Source organism: Bubalus kerabau, chromosome 11, assembly GCF_029407905.1.
Source record: "Bubalus kerabau isolate K-KA32 ecotype Philippines breed swamp buffalo chromosome 11, PCC_UOA_SB_1v2, whole genome shotgun sequence".
Lineage (NCBI taxonomy): Eukaryota > Metazoa > Chordata > Mammalia > Artiodactyla > Bovidae > Bubalus > Bubalus kerabau.
The window spans coordinates 45,433,987-45,448,754 of NC_073634.1; the positions used below are offsets into that span (position 1 = coordinate 45,433,987).

General features: G+C 42.7%; 1 long non-coding RNA gene across 1 annotated transcript; it reads left to right on the plus strand.

Moving 5' to 3' along the window:
* Nucleotides 1-8,487: 8,487 nt before the first annotated feature.
* LOC129622413 (uncharacterized) lies at nt 8,488-13,812 on the plus strand. Its single transcript, XR_008699972.1, has 3 exons — nt 8,488-8,623; nt 12,064-12,919; nt 13,385-13,812. It is a non-coding gene; the product is annotated as an uncharacterized LOC129622413 (long non-coding RNA).
* The last annotated feature ends 956 nt before the right edge of the window (nt 13,813-14,768 follow it).

Sequence of the window (14,768 nt, forward strand, 5' to 3'; positions counted from 1 at the left end):
AATAAAAGATAAAAGATTAAAAGTGATCTTCCTAAGCCATACTAAGAGGACCTCACCAGAAGGGAAGAGTTCTAGCAAGAAAATAAGTGGGTAGTGCATTCTTAGGCTACTTTTGTGATGGAAGAGGCCACACAATAAAGGCATGACCTTCTGACCCTGGTTTTAAACTTTGCATTTATACCTTCTTTTTCCAAGTGCAGTAAGAGGGGCACTTTTGTTACATTCCATTCTTTTCTTCTTGTCTCCCTTTCCTTTCTTCCAGAAGTCAGTTGGCACTTTTACCCACCCTCAATCGTCTCCCATCATGCTGTGCAAAACAGCACCTGGGGCAGCCAGCAGAGCTTGAGAGTGGTCCAAAGGAAAAGAAAAAAAAAAAGAGGAGGGAAGGTGGCGATTGGCTGGAGAGGAGGTAATAATTTGTAATTGCAATACTTTCATTACTGTCTTTTAGCTCTTTGCAGAGTAATGTCAAGAGCTTCGTCTTTGTAGTGTTATTGGCATTTTTCATCATATTCATGAAGTGTGGGTCAATTTTCTTCAAAAGGCGCACTTCGCCAACTTGCTACAGAGACAGACAGTAATAAATTCTACTAGTGCACTGTGAAGGCTTCGTAGCTGCAAGCAACAATAAAAAGCAATGAGCTGGGTGTCACTAAGTAACTCCAGTTTACACTGCATTTTCTTCTTTTATTGAAAACTCAGAATATGAATTTATTAATGAATACACAGGCATCCTTTGAAGAGGGGGTGGCAATGTGGGAGGAGGAGGGGTATGTGGTGGGTTGGGGGGGGGGAGTGGAGGTGAGACACCATGTCAATTTATTTGGTATTCACACTGTGTGTGCCTATATTGTATTGTTCCATCATTTCATGGCCAGGCTTACCTTGTTAGGCTGTGGCCCTCCAGAAAAAACCCGAGCTCATATAGCAACACCTTGACGTGGATCTACAGCTGCTCTCGCTGTGCCTGTCTCACCTTTAGCCCCGGCTGTCTACTGCCGCCTTTCATTTTCCGCATTCATACATCAATAAGCTTTGCATGCTGACACCTAATTTTGCAGGCTACTTTGGTTATGGAGGCCGTGTTTTGCATATCACTACCCACCCCCTTCTGACACCTACTGCCTTTAAAGGGAAATGAGGAGAAGAGAGGAAGAGGCAGAGGAAAGAGAGAGGAAGAGAGCGCAAGAAAGAGAAAGCCGCTTTTCTTCTCTGCCTAATCAGAGAGTTCTTTATATTTGTCAAAAGCAGATATGCCAAATCAACTTTAATTGATTCCTCGGCGGCGCTCACGGATGATTTTTGAAGGACTGGGCTTGTGTTCACAGACACACTGTTGTGCTTCCAACAAAAAGGAGGTTTCTCCCACAAATCAAATTTTGATGCCAATTAGTTAGCATTTTCCATTCCAATTAAACTGGAGACTTGGAGACCTTTCTGATTTGGGAAGACTTTATATATATTTTATATTAAAAATGCCTTTCAGGGGCTAATAAGCAAAAGGGGGATGTCCATGGGTGGTGATAGACTCCCAGGGGTGGTAGAGAGAGGTGTGTTTTGGGCATTTTTCAGCTCTGTTCCCTTGCTTATTTCACAGAGGTTTGTCAAGCTCATGGCAACCTGTTATATGACATCACAAATGGCTTGCAGTCAGATGGCTTCAAGTTAGATGGCTAATGTCATTAGAACCTTGACAATCCATAAAATGTTTATAATCTAATAGTTTCAGGTTTTTTTCCCCGCCATATCCCACCCTCCAAACTCCCTGAGACCTCACTATACACAAAAGAGAATTGGGAGAGGGGCAGAAGGGAAACAAGATTGATGTTCAAAAGAACAAACTGTGATTGGTTATTGAGATTATACAAATAAACAAAGGCACAAAATAAAAAGAGAGAAAAACACCAAATGCAATAGAGATGCCTACACACTCTTATATGTACCTGTGAGCACTCTGTTGTGAGAATGTGCCTGCTAATGACGTGTCAGCGAGAATTTCTAAATCTACTAAATTAAGTATTTATAATGCGTACCACAAGCACTTTAAGGGGTAGAAAGTGTCAGTTCACATCCAGTAGCAGTTTTAATTTAATAGTAACTAAAATCGGTATGAAATACCACTAGCAATTACAATGTTTTTTCCTCTTTTTTTCTCCCTCACTTTCCCAAGCTTCCTTTATGTGTCTCCTTATTTTTCTTTTTAGTATGGCATCAGTCTTTTTTTTTTTAAATGGGCTGTTTGCTTCTTAAGGTCATTGTTTTGCAGGATAACCTTGGGACAAATCTGGAGAACCTAAGTAGAGTTTGGACTCCAACTGCCAACCTTTATCTTTGACGCTTCTCTTACTGTCAGCATAGGTAGGAGCTCAAGTCCAAAGTCCTGTGCACGCTGGGGTCATACACATAATCTCAGTGCCCACATTTTGTACCCTGAAGACTTTGAAGGATATGAGATGCAATACACATTGCAAGATTAAAATATGAATGACATGGATATAACACCTAAGACCTTCAAACATGTTCTTCTGTTTTTACTTATTTATCCTCAAAACAAGGGCTTCCCAGGTAGCTATAATGGTAAAGAACCAACCTGCCAATGCAGGAGACATAAGAAATGTGAGTTCGACCCCTGGGTCAGGAAGATCCCCTGGAGGAGGAAATGACAACCCCCTTGCCTGGACAGAGGAACCTGGTGGACTACAGTCCATGGGATCACAAAGGAATTGGACACGACTGAAGCAACATAGCACACAGCATGCCCACATTTTCAAAACAGCTGTGTGATGCTGGCAGAGTGGGTGCTCTTAGGTGTGAGGTGCTCAGCTGGGGCCATCCTGGCAATGAGCAGTGGAAGCTTCTGTGTCACAGTCCATCCTCATAGGATTGATGTGAATAGGAGTCAAATGGGATAATGTGCCAGCTATTTAAACGGAAACTTCAGTACCATCTGGCTGACCCCAGTCCTCCTCTCGCTCTCTAGATTCCTACCAAGACACCTTAACATTTCTTATAAGGTATTTTGGCATACACTAGGCACCTTGTAAAGTGCTCTGCTTGCTATCTCACTGAATCATTACAACTCAAATCATTCCATTTTACAGATGAGAAAAGTGACATTCAAAGGGAGTGGAATGCATTCCTGAGAAAGCTTCCTGCGTAAGAGGGCTGAGCACAACATCTTCTGGACAGGTTCACTACCAGCCCTGAAAACAGAGATTATGAGGATGAGTGAACACCACTCACATCCACACAGTGCCGCACTGCCTTGTCAATTAGCACGCGTGTTTCCATAATTGTTATACAAGGGGGAAATTTACAGTGTTAAATGGCCCTCAAATTCACACTTCCATGTGAGTTTTTGTTTGGTGGTGTGTCTAGTATTAGCACGGATGACTGCCTCTGACATCTCTTTGCCTCTGAAGACATAAACCACTAACATAATGATGAGATGGGCACAGGAGATGAAAATGCTACCTGTTTGTTCTTCAGGCTAAGATGTGTGTGCTGTGCATGTGCTTAGTCACTGAGTTGTGTCTGACTTTGCAATCCCATGGACTGTAGCCCACCAGGCTCCTCTGTCCATGGGGATTCTCCAGGCAAGAATATTGGAATGGTTTGCCATGCCCTCCTCCAGGGGATCTTCCCAACCCAGGCATTGAAGCCAGGTCTCCGGTGTTGCAGGTGGATTCTTTACCATCTGAGCCACCAGAGATAGACAGATAGACAGACAGACACAGACTGACCTTATCATTTTTATATTTTGCAAGGGTAAGTTTTTACTGCTCTGTGTTTACTAGATGTCTATCATTTCTTCATGTTAGTCTCTGCTTAAACAGGTATATTTTTGGTGCAAACTCACATTTTCAAGTTTCATGTTTCACATTGTATATGCCCACCTATCCCTAAGGAGAACAAGGGTGACTGTGACTAGAGGACTACAAGAGAGATTTATTTTCATCAATTATGTAAAGTTTAAAAATAAAATAAAATTTAAAAAAAATAAAAAATAAAAATGAAAACAAAAAACTCCAGGATTTGTGAATCTCAAAATAGTTCAGTCCCTCATCAATTTAGGTAATTTGGGATATGGTTTAGTTTGAAGACAGAGACTGGTGGTATCTCAAAGTCATAGTCTTTGATTGTGCACGTGTATAATCCTCAGCCATCACACACACATATATACATATGTGCACCACACACTGACCCATACTTACGTTCATCCATCAAAGAGAGAAATACACAGATAACAGTGTGGGATCAATATAAATCTCTAAGCTATCAGATAACCAAATGGTCCTCTAGATTACAGAATATAAGTGTTAGAAAAACCCTTGATGATTGGAAACTTTTACCATTTCATTTTACAAATCAGTAAAAAATGGTTGAGGGAGGTTAAGTAATCTGTCCAAGGTCACATAGCAAATTAAACTGATAATTATGTACCTCTGTTTCATAATATATTCACCCTCAAAAAACAATATTTACTATTTCTAATGCTATTCAGAAGAATAGTTCATAAGTATAAAGAGGTACTTACATATTCAATATTTATATCCCCACCTTGTTCCGTAAATCGCTTAAGATACTCAGGCATTTGCAAAACCACTGCACAATGGTGATGATAGTAAAATTTTGACCAATATCATATGATTTAGACCAAATCCTCATCTGTTAATTTAAATAAGTTACAAGATTTTATTATCACACCTTAGTTTTTTAAAACTAATATAATATAAAGCATAAATCTATCAAGATAGATAATGCCCCTGGACAGAATTGGAGTAAATATAATGGCTCAAGTCTTGGCTTCTAGACAAAAAGAAGCTGGCTCTTTTTTTCTTAAGTCCTTTGTGTTTTTTAAGGAAATACTACAAAGTCACCCCCAGTGATCCAAGAATCTCAGACATTAATCCATGATACAGTCTCACACTAAGAAGGCTTGAGAGTGAGAGTGCCTTCAAGAACCAGAAATGGGGTTAGGTGATAGGACGATGGACAAGGAGTAAATAATGCAGTACATTTGCCTTTCATCAGAGGGATAAAAATTACAAATCTGACAATATAAATTTTGCCAATGATGTGAAACAAAAGGGCCTCTAGTACCTACTGGTGAGAATAAATTGAGTCTATGACACTACACATAAGGAGAGAGGCTATGGATTAAGATGTAAATTCAGAAGTTCAGTGTCAAGATGGTATTTAAAGTCAAGAGATCATCTTAAAAGAATAAATAGAAACAGACCGAAGCAAGGAGTTTTAGCCTCCTAAAACTTGGAGGCTACCAGTATGTAGAGAGGTTAAAAATTTGAGGAAGATCTATTAAAAGAGACTGAAAAAAGAAGAAACCAGGGAAAATTATGCCTCAGGAGTCAAGCAGAGAAAGTGTTTCATGACACTTTATCAACTGTGTAAAAGCTACCAGTGATTCAAGGAAGAAGAGGATTGAAACTGACCTGGCTTGTGAGCTGATGTAGGCTTACAAGATCACCGTTCTCAGGAGTTACTGCCTATTAATAAAGGATATTGGGAACCAGATGTTAATTATAGTAATACTAATTATTGTGTTATTACCATATAATATATAACATGAGGCTGTGACAGCCCTTATGTGCCAAGTGCCGTCCATACAACTGTGGAGGTGGATATAATTACCCAAAATCACAGATGAGAAAAGTCAGGTGCTGAAAGGTTAAGTGACTTACCTGAAGTCACCTAGGTAGAAAGTCTGAAACTGGGATTCTGTATCTAAAATATAAGGCAGGGTTGCCAATAGACCTAAAAGGCCAGATGTCTAACTCTTATTGACTGAGAGTACCATCAGCTGACACTTGGGCCCATTCACCCAGCTAGGATAACCCATCATCCTGGTTAGGCATGGACAGAGGGCTCTACTGAGATGTAGGACTTGGGGTACTAAAACTGAAAACATATTGGTTCCCCTCCATCCAGTGAAACCTTCCCTATGCCTTTAGGGGAGAAAGCAGCCACAGTTACTTGGTGGAGCTTTGCATTCTGTGTGAGCTTCCCTGGGGTGGTCCCGGAGCCCCTGTAGAATTGTGAGCCAGTTCTCCCATCTCTCCTCACCCTCCCGCTAAGTGGGACTTTGGAGCTGGGAACCAGAAGCAAGGTCACTCTCCCAGGCCTCTTTCATTGATGAACCTGTTCACGAGACTCCCCTTGGCTTCCTGCTGCAGCCCTCTGGGAAACCCAAAGGTGCACCCCCAGTGGTGCCGACCCCCCACCTCCCCTGGAAACTAACCGAGGCTTCCTGGGCATACTGGGGCCTGTTTGTCAAATTCCCTCTGATCTACCCAGCTAATGAGGTCAAAATAGCTACGTCCATAAGGGATACATTTTCTCAATGGGAACATATGCCTCAGAAAACACATTGAAAATATTTATCTTTTCTCAGAGTACAGGCAGAGCAATATAGAACACTAGCTTGTAAAAATGCTCTTTGAAAAGCAGAAGAAAAAAATCATAAAACATAGGAAATGAAAAAGGAATCCTCCCAAACCATGCTGCCAGTTGCCATCCGGGAGATTTTCTCATTCCATTTGGAAGGCTTTGTTACAAGCTCAGTTGATAATATACTGAAGAAAACACACATGCCTCAGAGATTGCTGGGCCTTCCTTGGGCTTGAGAGAGACCTCACTGCCCCTGCCTTGGCATGTTGGAAGGAATGCCTGGCTTGGTCCTCATTGTGGCTTTCCTGAATCCCTCTGTCCAATCCTACATCTCCCTGGTCTTCACCTCTTTCATTCTTTCTGAGCCCAGAATGCAGATCACAGGAGAGTTGATTAAAACATGGACTAAGATCCTGAAGACAGCTTCCCTGGGGCCTAGACTGAGTTGCTAACTTCTGGAAATCTGAGCCTTGCGGGAGAATGGAAGTGCCCTGATTACACAAGGTTCTTCACAGAACTCAGGCCATTCAGACTCCTGAATATCTCCAGTTCCCTCTAGCTCAGAGGTTCTCAGCTGGGGATGGTTTTGCTCTGCCTCCCTGAACTGTTGGCAATGTCTAGAGACATGATGACATTATGGGTTGTCATAAGTGGTAGGGGATGGAAGGGTGCATCCGGTGGGTAAAGAATAAGGCTGCTATTAAACATCATACCATGCACAGGACCGCCCCCTACAACAAAGAATTATAGGGTCAAAAATAGTAATAGTGCCAAGGCCGGGCAATTCTTCCCTAGATACTTCCTTTTGTACCATCACCTCATATTCACCGCAAATAGAATGAATTTCATCCTCATTTTCCCCGACTTATCTCATCTTCGGATATCTTAATTTATGTTAATGTTACTACCATTTTTCTTAGTCACTCAACTAGAAATCACAGGAGTTTTTTTTTTACTCTTTCCTCTCCTTTACCCTCTGACACACACATGCACACACACATACAGAGTCCCCATCTAACTAGTTACTAAGTCATTTGAACCTGCCCAAGGGAATACTTTTCACTTATTCTCATTTCAATCTGTCAAATCATTTCTCTATCAAATTATATCTCTATTTCATAGACTCCAGATTCTCTTCTGGTCTCTTCTGGTCTTTCTTCATTTCAACCTGTAATAATCAGTGTAAGTTAACTGCTATAACAAACAACCCCAAGCTCTTAACACAGGAGATTTTTATTTCTTACCCACATAAAGTCCAATAGGTATCAAGAGAGAGGGACTCTGACCCACATATTCAGTGACTTACAACTTGTGGCCCCACCAGTCCCCAGAATTTTGAAGTTTTAAGTCATATCTTTAGCTCCTGGCTAAAACATGGAAAAGTGAAGGGGCCAGGTTATGGACCAGGTCTGAGAGTGTTACCTATCTCTTCCATGGGAGGGGGTTCAGGATGGAGGGTACACATGTATACCTGTGGTCGATTCAAACTCATGTATGGCAAAAACCATCACAATACTGTAAAGTAATTATCCTCCAATTAAAATAAATTAATAAATTTTAAAAAGTCTAAATTGGGCAGGACTCTGCCACATGACCTCTCTTTGCCATAAGAGGGATTGGGAAATGTAATCTAATTTCATGTTCAGAAAGAAAAGCAAAATGGTCTTGGTGAATTCATGATAGTCTCTGCCATATATCTTTCCTGTGCACTCTAAGTATTCTTTCTCCAATACCAGTTAGTAACAAGTTACCACATTTTCATTCTGTTCAGAAACTTTTTGAATAAATTCTCAATTATTTACTTAATAAAGACCTCAGTTTCATCACTAATTAAAAAATCACCATCTGTTATTCCCACCACACCTTGCCCCAGTCATTGCAGGCACCTCCATCCCTTGCATGTTGCCTCCCACACCACCTCTGTGCCTTTGCCCCAGCTTTTCCCTATTCTGGAATCTTCTCCCTCCCACACCGCCTCTGAGCCTTTACCCCAGCTTTTCTCTATTCTGGAATCCTCTTATCTACTTCTGTGAGCAGGCAAGCCTACAAATCCCACCCTTAACTCTCCAACCTACACTGACATCTCATTCTCTGCACCTCAATAAGGAACAGCCCTCTTGACCTCCATGTTGGCCACATCTCAGTAATGGTGCTAAGCATGGATATACTACCTTTCATCTGTGTGACCTCGTGCACTCTTTTCAACAACCCAAAGGTAACTACTGTTCTTCTTGTTTTTTCTCTTTTAAAGAAATGAAAATCAAGGCTCAGAGAGGTAAAGCAACTTGCCACCATTACACATCTGGCAAGTGGTAGAACTCCAACCTCCCAACAGGCCCACACTTCCCCTGAAACAAACATCCCCACTGTCTTCTCCTGAACTTCCTATTACTGATATCTCCTCATGGGTTCTGAAAGAGGAATACAAATCTAATACAAATAAAGCAGTATTAGAAAGATGTCCTTTTATGCTATAGTTCTATGAAGGGAATAAATCACCTGCCTCCATCTAGCTGAGCCTGAGCAGAAGCAGCAGGCAGGGTGATGGCATTCCAAACTTGGAGTCAGTAGGTCCTAGCAGGGATGCTGGCAGACAGTACAAAGTGTGCTCTTGCCAGATTATTTGGGCCAGGGACCTGGTGGGCCAAGCCATCAGGGATGCAGCCATGGTGGAAAGGTCAGACAAAGGAAAGAGGAGCTGTGTGCTCCTGAAAGGTGCAATCACGTGTGAGAATGGCTGCTGTGTGGGTGGAGATGTGTGCCCAGCATGGCACCACAGAGAGGAGAGAGCTGGCCTCCTGGAGAAAGCCCGTGTAAGACCTTTGCAAAAAGCCCTTGCCATGCCAATGGCTGGTCCAGCCATGTGGAAGAAAATTTCTTTCCTTAGTGGAGTCAACTTGGGCAAGCAACCTACCTCCCAGTTCCTCTGTTACCTTGGATGTAAAGAGGTCGTGACTCATGACTTACTTCCTAAGGTGACTGTGAGGATTACATGAATTAATACATGCAATGTGCTCAGAGCCTAAGCTAATATTATTGTTTCTATATCTTGTAAAACAATGAAGATATTCCATATCTAACTGGAACACATAGTTTTGCCATCACAGATCACAGACCCAGAGACTAGATCAGACCCTTCTTTACTACAAAACCTCACGTCCCTTCGTTGCTTGAACACCCTGTTGCCCATGCCTGCCTTACCTACAAGGCAGGCAAGGGGTAAGACTAAGGGTGAGACTGTTCAGGCAGGGCAGTGAGAAGCCCTTACCTCACAGTACCTTCTACACCTACCCACCAATGCACCTGAAATACAACCACTGGCAAGATACTTTTTGTTTCAGAAATAGTTCTGAACCCTGTGGACACCAGAGATTTCCTGAGAATCTGATCATAGTATGGACCTACCCACACCCATGCACACAAATTCATATAGACACACAGAAAAATTCCCTTGTAATTCGGCATATAGTTTCAGGACATTCAGAGACTCTAAAGCCTAGCCCAGTTTAGCAAACTCCGGCTTAAGGGTATTAGCTGTATAACCGTGGAACTAAATTTGAGTTTTTTCCTCAACAGCAGTTTTGTGTTGAGGGAAGAAGTAGGAGTTAAATGTTGCAGATTATCACATAATGATGAGAACCATAGGTTGAGTCTAGCTCTCAGTTGAGCCCCATCCATCTCCCAGAAGGAACAAGGGCTCATGTGTGAATCCCACACCTCTCCTATCTGTGCTCACAAAACTTTGTCACCAACAATTTCAGTAGGGCCTTGCTGGTGTATTATGCTCACCGTCAGTATCCCTAAGAGTCACCTGGGAACCAAGGAACTCTGCTGATGTGTCTACCTGTGCCATGAAGTCTCCTCCTCCTCTCCTGTCAGTAAAGAGACAAGGCGAGTTCTGCTAGGACACCACTATGTCCCTACCCACCCAACCTCCCTCAATTCCAGGGCACTTCATCTTCAAGGTCATTACCTGCACTACCATATTTATACAAACCTAGACAGCAAACAGAGACATTATTTAGCCAACAAAGGTTCATCTAGTTAAAGCTACAGTTTTTCCAGTAGTCATGTATGGATGTGAACATTTGGGCTATAAGGAAAGATGAGTGCCAAAGAATTGATGCTTTTGAACCGTGGTATTGGAGACAGCTCTGGAGAGTCCCTTGGACTGCAAGGAGGTCAAACCAGTAATCCTAATGAAAATCAGTCCTGAATATTCATTGGAAGGACTGATGCTGAAGCTGAAACTCCCATACTTTGGCCACCTGATGTGAAGAACTGACTCACTGGAAAAGACCATAATGCTGGGGAAGATTGAAGGCAGGAGGAAAAGGGGACAACAGAGGATGAGATGGTTGGATGGCATCACTGACTCAATGGATATGAGTTTCAGCAAGCTCCAGAAGTTGGTTATGGAAAGGGAAGCCTAGCATGTTGCAGTCCATGGGGTTGCAAAGAGTAGGACACGACTGAGCAGCTGAACCACATTCTTGCAGCCTTTTAAATTCTGTGTTCCTAGAGTGGCCAGGAGATTAAGGACAAATCTTTAAATGAATTCCAGAATGAAAACCACTCAAATCTGTTCACTGTGCTTCCTTGTCACCTGCAGAACCTAGAGAAATCAAGCAGGCTCTCCTGGCAACTTGTATTTCTATCCCTAAGTAATCTGTGCCATGGGTCTGGAGACAGAATGAGTATTTCAGACCCTGAAGCTTGTCCTAGTCCTTCCCTTTGAAAAGGGACACAATGCAGATAGTCAACAGAAGTAGAAAAGCTTGTGCTAGAGTCTAAAAGTCCATTTCCTCTGTAACTCTGAGCCCATGGAAGGAAGGTTCTCCCCACTAGGACCTCAGCCCTGAGCACAGAGGATGAAGTAGAAAAGTTGCTGCTTCCAGGGCACTGCTCAGGGCAGCCTGCAGGCAAGATGGGGGAGAGGGAAAGGACGACGGTGGGAATGGAAAGGAGTTTTTACTTTTTATACAGAACCATGCTATTGCTGGCTTCCCAGGTGGCACTAGTGGTAAAGAGCCTGCCTGCCAATGCAGGAGACATAAGAGATGCTGGTTTGATCCCTGGGGTTGGGAAGGTTTGATCCCTGGAGGAGGGCATGGCAACCCATTCAAGTATGCTTGCCTGGAGAACCCCATGGACAGAGAAACCTGGAAGGCTACTGTATGTGGGGTCTCAAAGAATCAGATACAACAGAAGTGATTTAGCACACGCTATTGCTATTATCACTATTCAGGTTTCTTTGCAGGAAGAAGACGGCGACAAAGGGAACCAGGTATAGGGTATCTGAGACTATGGGGTATCTGAGGCCTTTCAGAACATAGTTGTGATCTTAAAGAATTGGCTGAAGTATGCAATGTGGGAATCATGTCAGATGGATTCTGAGAGTTTTTGGTGGGTATGCCCATGTCCACACAGATGTGCTTGGGAACACACATCTGGCATTGCACAAGCCTTTGTATATATCTGTGTGTGCATCTGTGTTTACATCCATGGGTTTTATACGGGATTGATGTCAGGAGTCTACTTATGTAAGTGTACATTTAACTAACAGTGAGAGAAGAAAATTATGTTGTACAAAGCCATAGTGGTGTTTTACAAAGCAAGTGTTATTCTTTAACAATCCTGCCTTTTCTATTCCAGGCCTTTAAATTCACCGGGAAAAATACTGACACCTCCATTCAGTAATGGAGAGGGTGCTGCTTCTGAATGGAAATCTGAGCGTTACTTCAACCTGAGAGTATAAACCAAAAGTCAAAGAACTACAGCCCCTGCATCAAATCCAGCCCATTGGTTTTTCCCTACAACAGCAGAGCTGTCCAGTTGCAGCATAGACCACATAGATCAGTAAATCTGGCCCTTCACTGTAAAGCTTGCACACTTCTACCACTGGCCTTGCTTTTTTAGAATATTCCACCACCATAGTCACTAGTCATTGCACCAAGGCCAAAACTGACACTGGAGCAGACTCCTGCATGCTCAACTTTAACTTTGAATTCAAATTCAACAGCAGAAGTTCTCTGGGAAGCTACTGGGATGATCCTTCTTCTGTGGCTCATATTTTGGGTGGAAGAACTCTAAATTCCTCCCATAACCAGGGGAAATGCTGAAGGCAGGACACTGACTTTCAGAGCAGACAGAAGTTAGCTCACCAGAAAGCTCTGGATCAGTTTCTTATCATCTCTGGGCCTTTTTATCTCATCAATATTCACCCAGCTTGTAGTCACTACTATTTAAATCTTGGAGATGATAAGGGGAGCATCATCTGTAATGGTGTGCTTCCTCTGAATCACTTAAACAATCCTCCTTTCTCCATCCTTCTTGGGGACATAGCTGAGCCCACCTTAGACTCCTAGAGTCTCATGAAGTAACCCTGAGAGAAATGCCAAATTCTATGAAGAAATGTAATTGAAATTCACAGATCACTACAACCGTGACACATTTGACCATTTTTGTTTACAATGTTGACAAACCTCTCCAATCATCCAATTTTTCTGAGGTAAGCAAATTCAGAGGGATGAATACAAGCATATTTGGCCTTTAATACTGCTGATTAAGTAGAATCAGAGATAGAATCTTTGAGAACAAGTGAGCAAATATATGTTAATAGAGAGTGCATCCTCTCTATTCATTGGAAACTCAGCCTTTTCTTCTGAATGGAGCAAGATTCAAAAATCATGTTTTGTTGGTCACTAAGCTGAGAACCTGAGTTATGTCCCAGAACCATTTGGCTTCTTCAAAGCTAAAATATCACCTATGATTAGCTTTTCTGCCATCAGGAAACTGAAGTCCATAAACTGTGCAAGCCTTGACCTTCTCACCCTAGAGATGCTGAAAACCAAATCAAGGCTTGGCAATATCTCCCCTACTGGGTCCTGTTCCCAAGTTGTAATCAATATGCAACTCAATCTCGTTTAACTCTGACATTAAGAAATAATGACCCCGATGTCATGCTATGTGCCAGGTTTCCTGGAGGATGGAGGGAAGAGATTTGAGGACTTCAGCTGGAGGTGACCTCCGCCTCTGGCTCACCACAGTGATTCCTCCCACTCCTTTACAGGGCTGCAGCCTGCGCACTTCCATCTGACTCTGCACACGCTGCCTTTCCTGAAGAGCCATTTATTATGACACACAACACAAATAAAGGTTGGAACCAGAAGCTGTACTTTGATTTGCTATAACTGTCACTTGTCATACTTGCTTCTCATTTATACACTAGACAAAATTCTCCAGCATGGCACCAGTACCACCAGGTCCACTTCCAAAAGGGAAGGATTTGCTTTCAACTGCCTCCCTGCTTGGCTCTGATAGGAAGCTGCCTGGAAGCAGGGACTCCAGACCCCATCCTGAAGCCGTGCTGGAAAGTAGACAATGATCGTGGGGGGTTCCCCTCAAGGGGCACTATGTGCTCTGAATGACGGGTGGTGCTCTGGCTCGGAGTCTGGCAATGACTGGGGAGCAGCAGATACCCTTCATTGCCGATGTCCTCAAAACAACTGACAGGCTGAGATAAATAAGGTCAGGTACTTCCCCACTTTCTACCACACTGGTGGGAAAGGGGGAGACCTCATTGTCTATAAGAAGACACATCAAAGGGTGAGAGGAGATAGCTGCATCACAGGCACACTGATCCTTCAAGGTAAAATTAAGAATACAGAGGCCAGATGGAAATGGGATGAGGCAAGCACTTTGTCAGAGCAAAGGTTTCCCACAGCATGAACCTGTATTTAGGATAGGGTAACTACCGCACAATTGCACTCATCTCACATGCTAGTAAAGTAATGCTCAAAATTCTCCAAGCCAGATTTCAGCAATATGTGAACCGTGAACTTCCAGATATTCAAGCTGGTTTTAGAAAAGGCAGAGGAACCAGAGATCAAATTGCCAACATCCACTGGATCATGGAAAAAGCAACAGAGTTCCAGAAAAACATGTATTTCTGCTTTATTGACTATGTCAAAGCCTTTGACTGTGTGGATCACAACAAACAGTGGAAAATTCTGAAAGACATGGGAGTATCAGACCACCTGACCTGCCTCTTGAGAAACCTATATGCAGGTCAGGAAGCAACAGTTAGAACTGGACATGGAACAACAGACTGGTTCCAAATAGGAAAAGGCTGTATATTGTCACCCTGCTTATTTAACTTATATGCAGAGTACATCATGAGAAATGCTGGGCTGGAAGAAGTACAGGCTGGAATCAAGATTGTCAGGAGAAATATCAATAACCTCAGATATGCAGATGACACCACCCTTATGGCCGAAAGTGAAGAGGAACTAAAAAGCCTGTTGATGAAAATGAAAGAGGAGAGTGAAAAATTTGGCTTAAAGCTCAACATTCAGAAA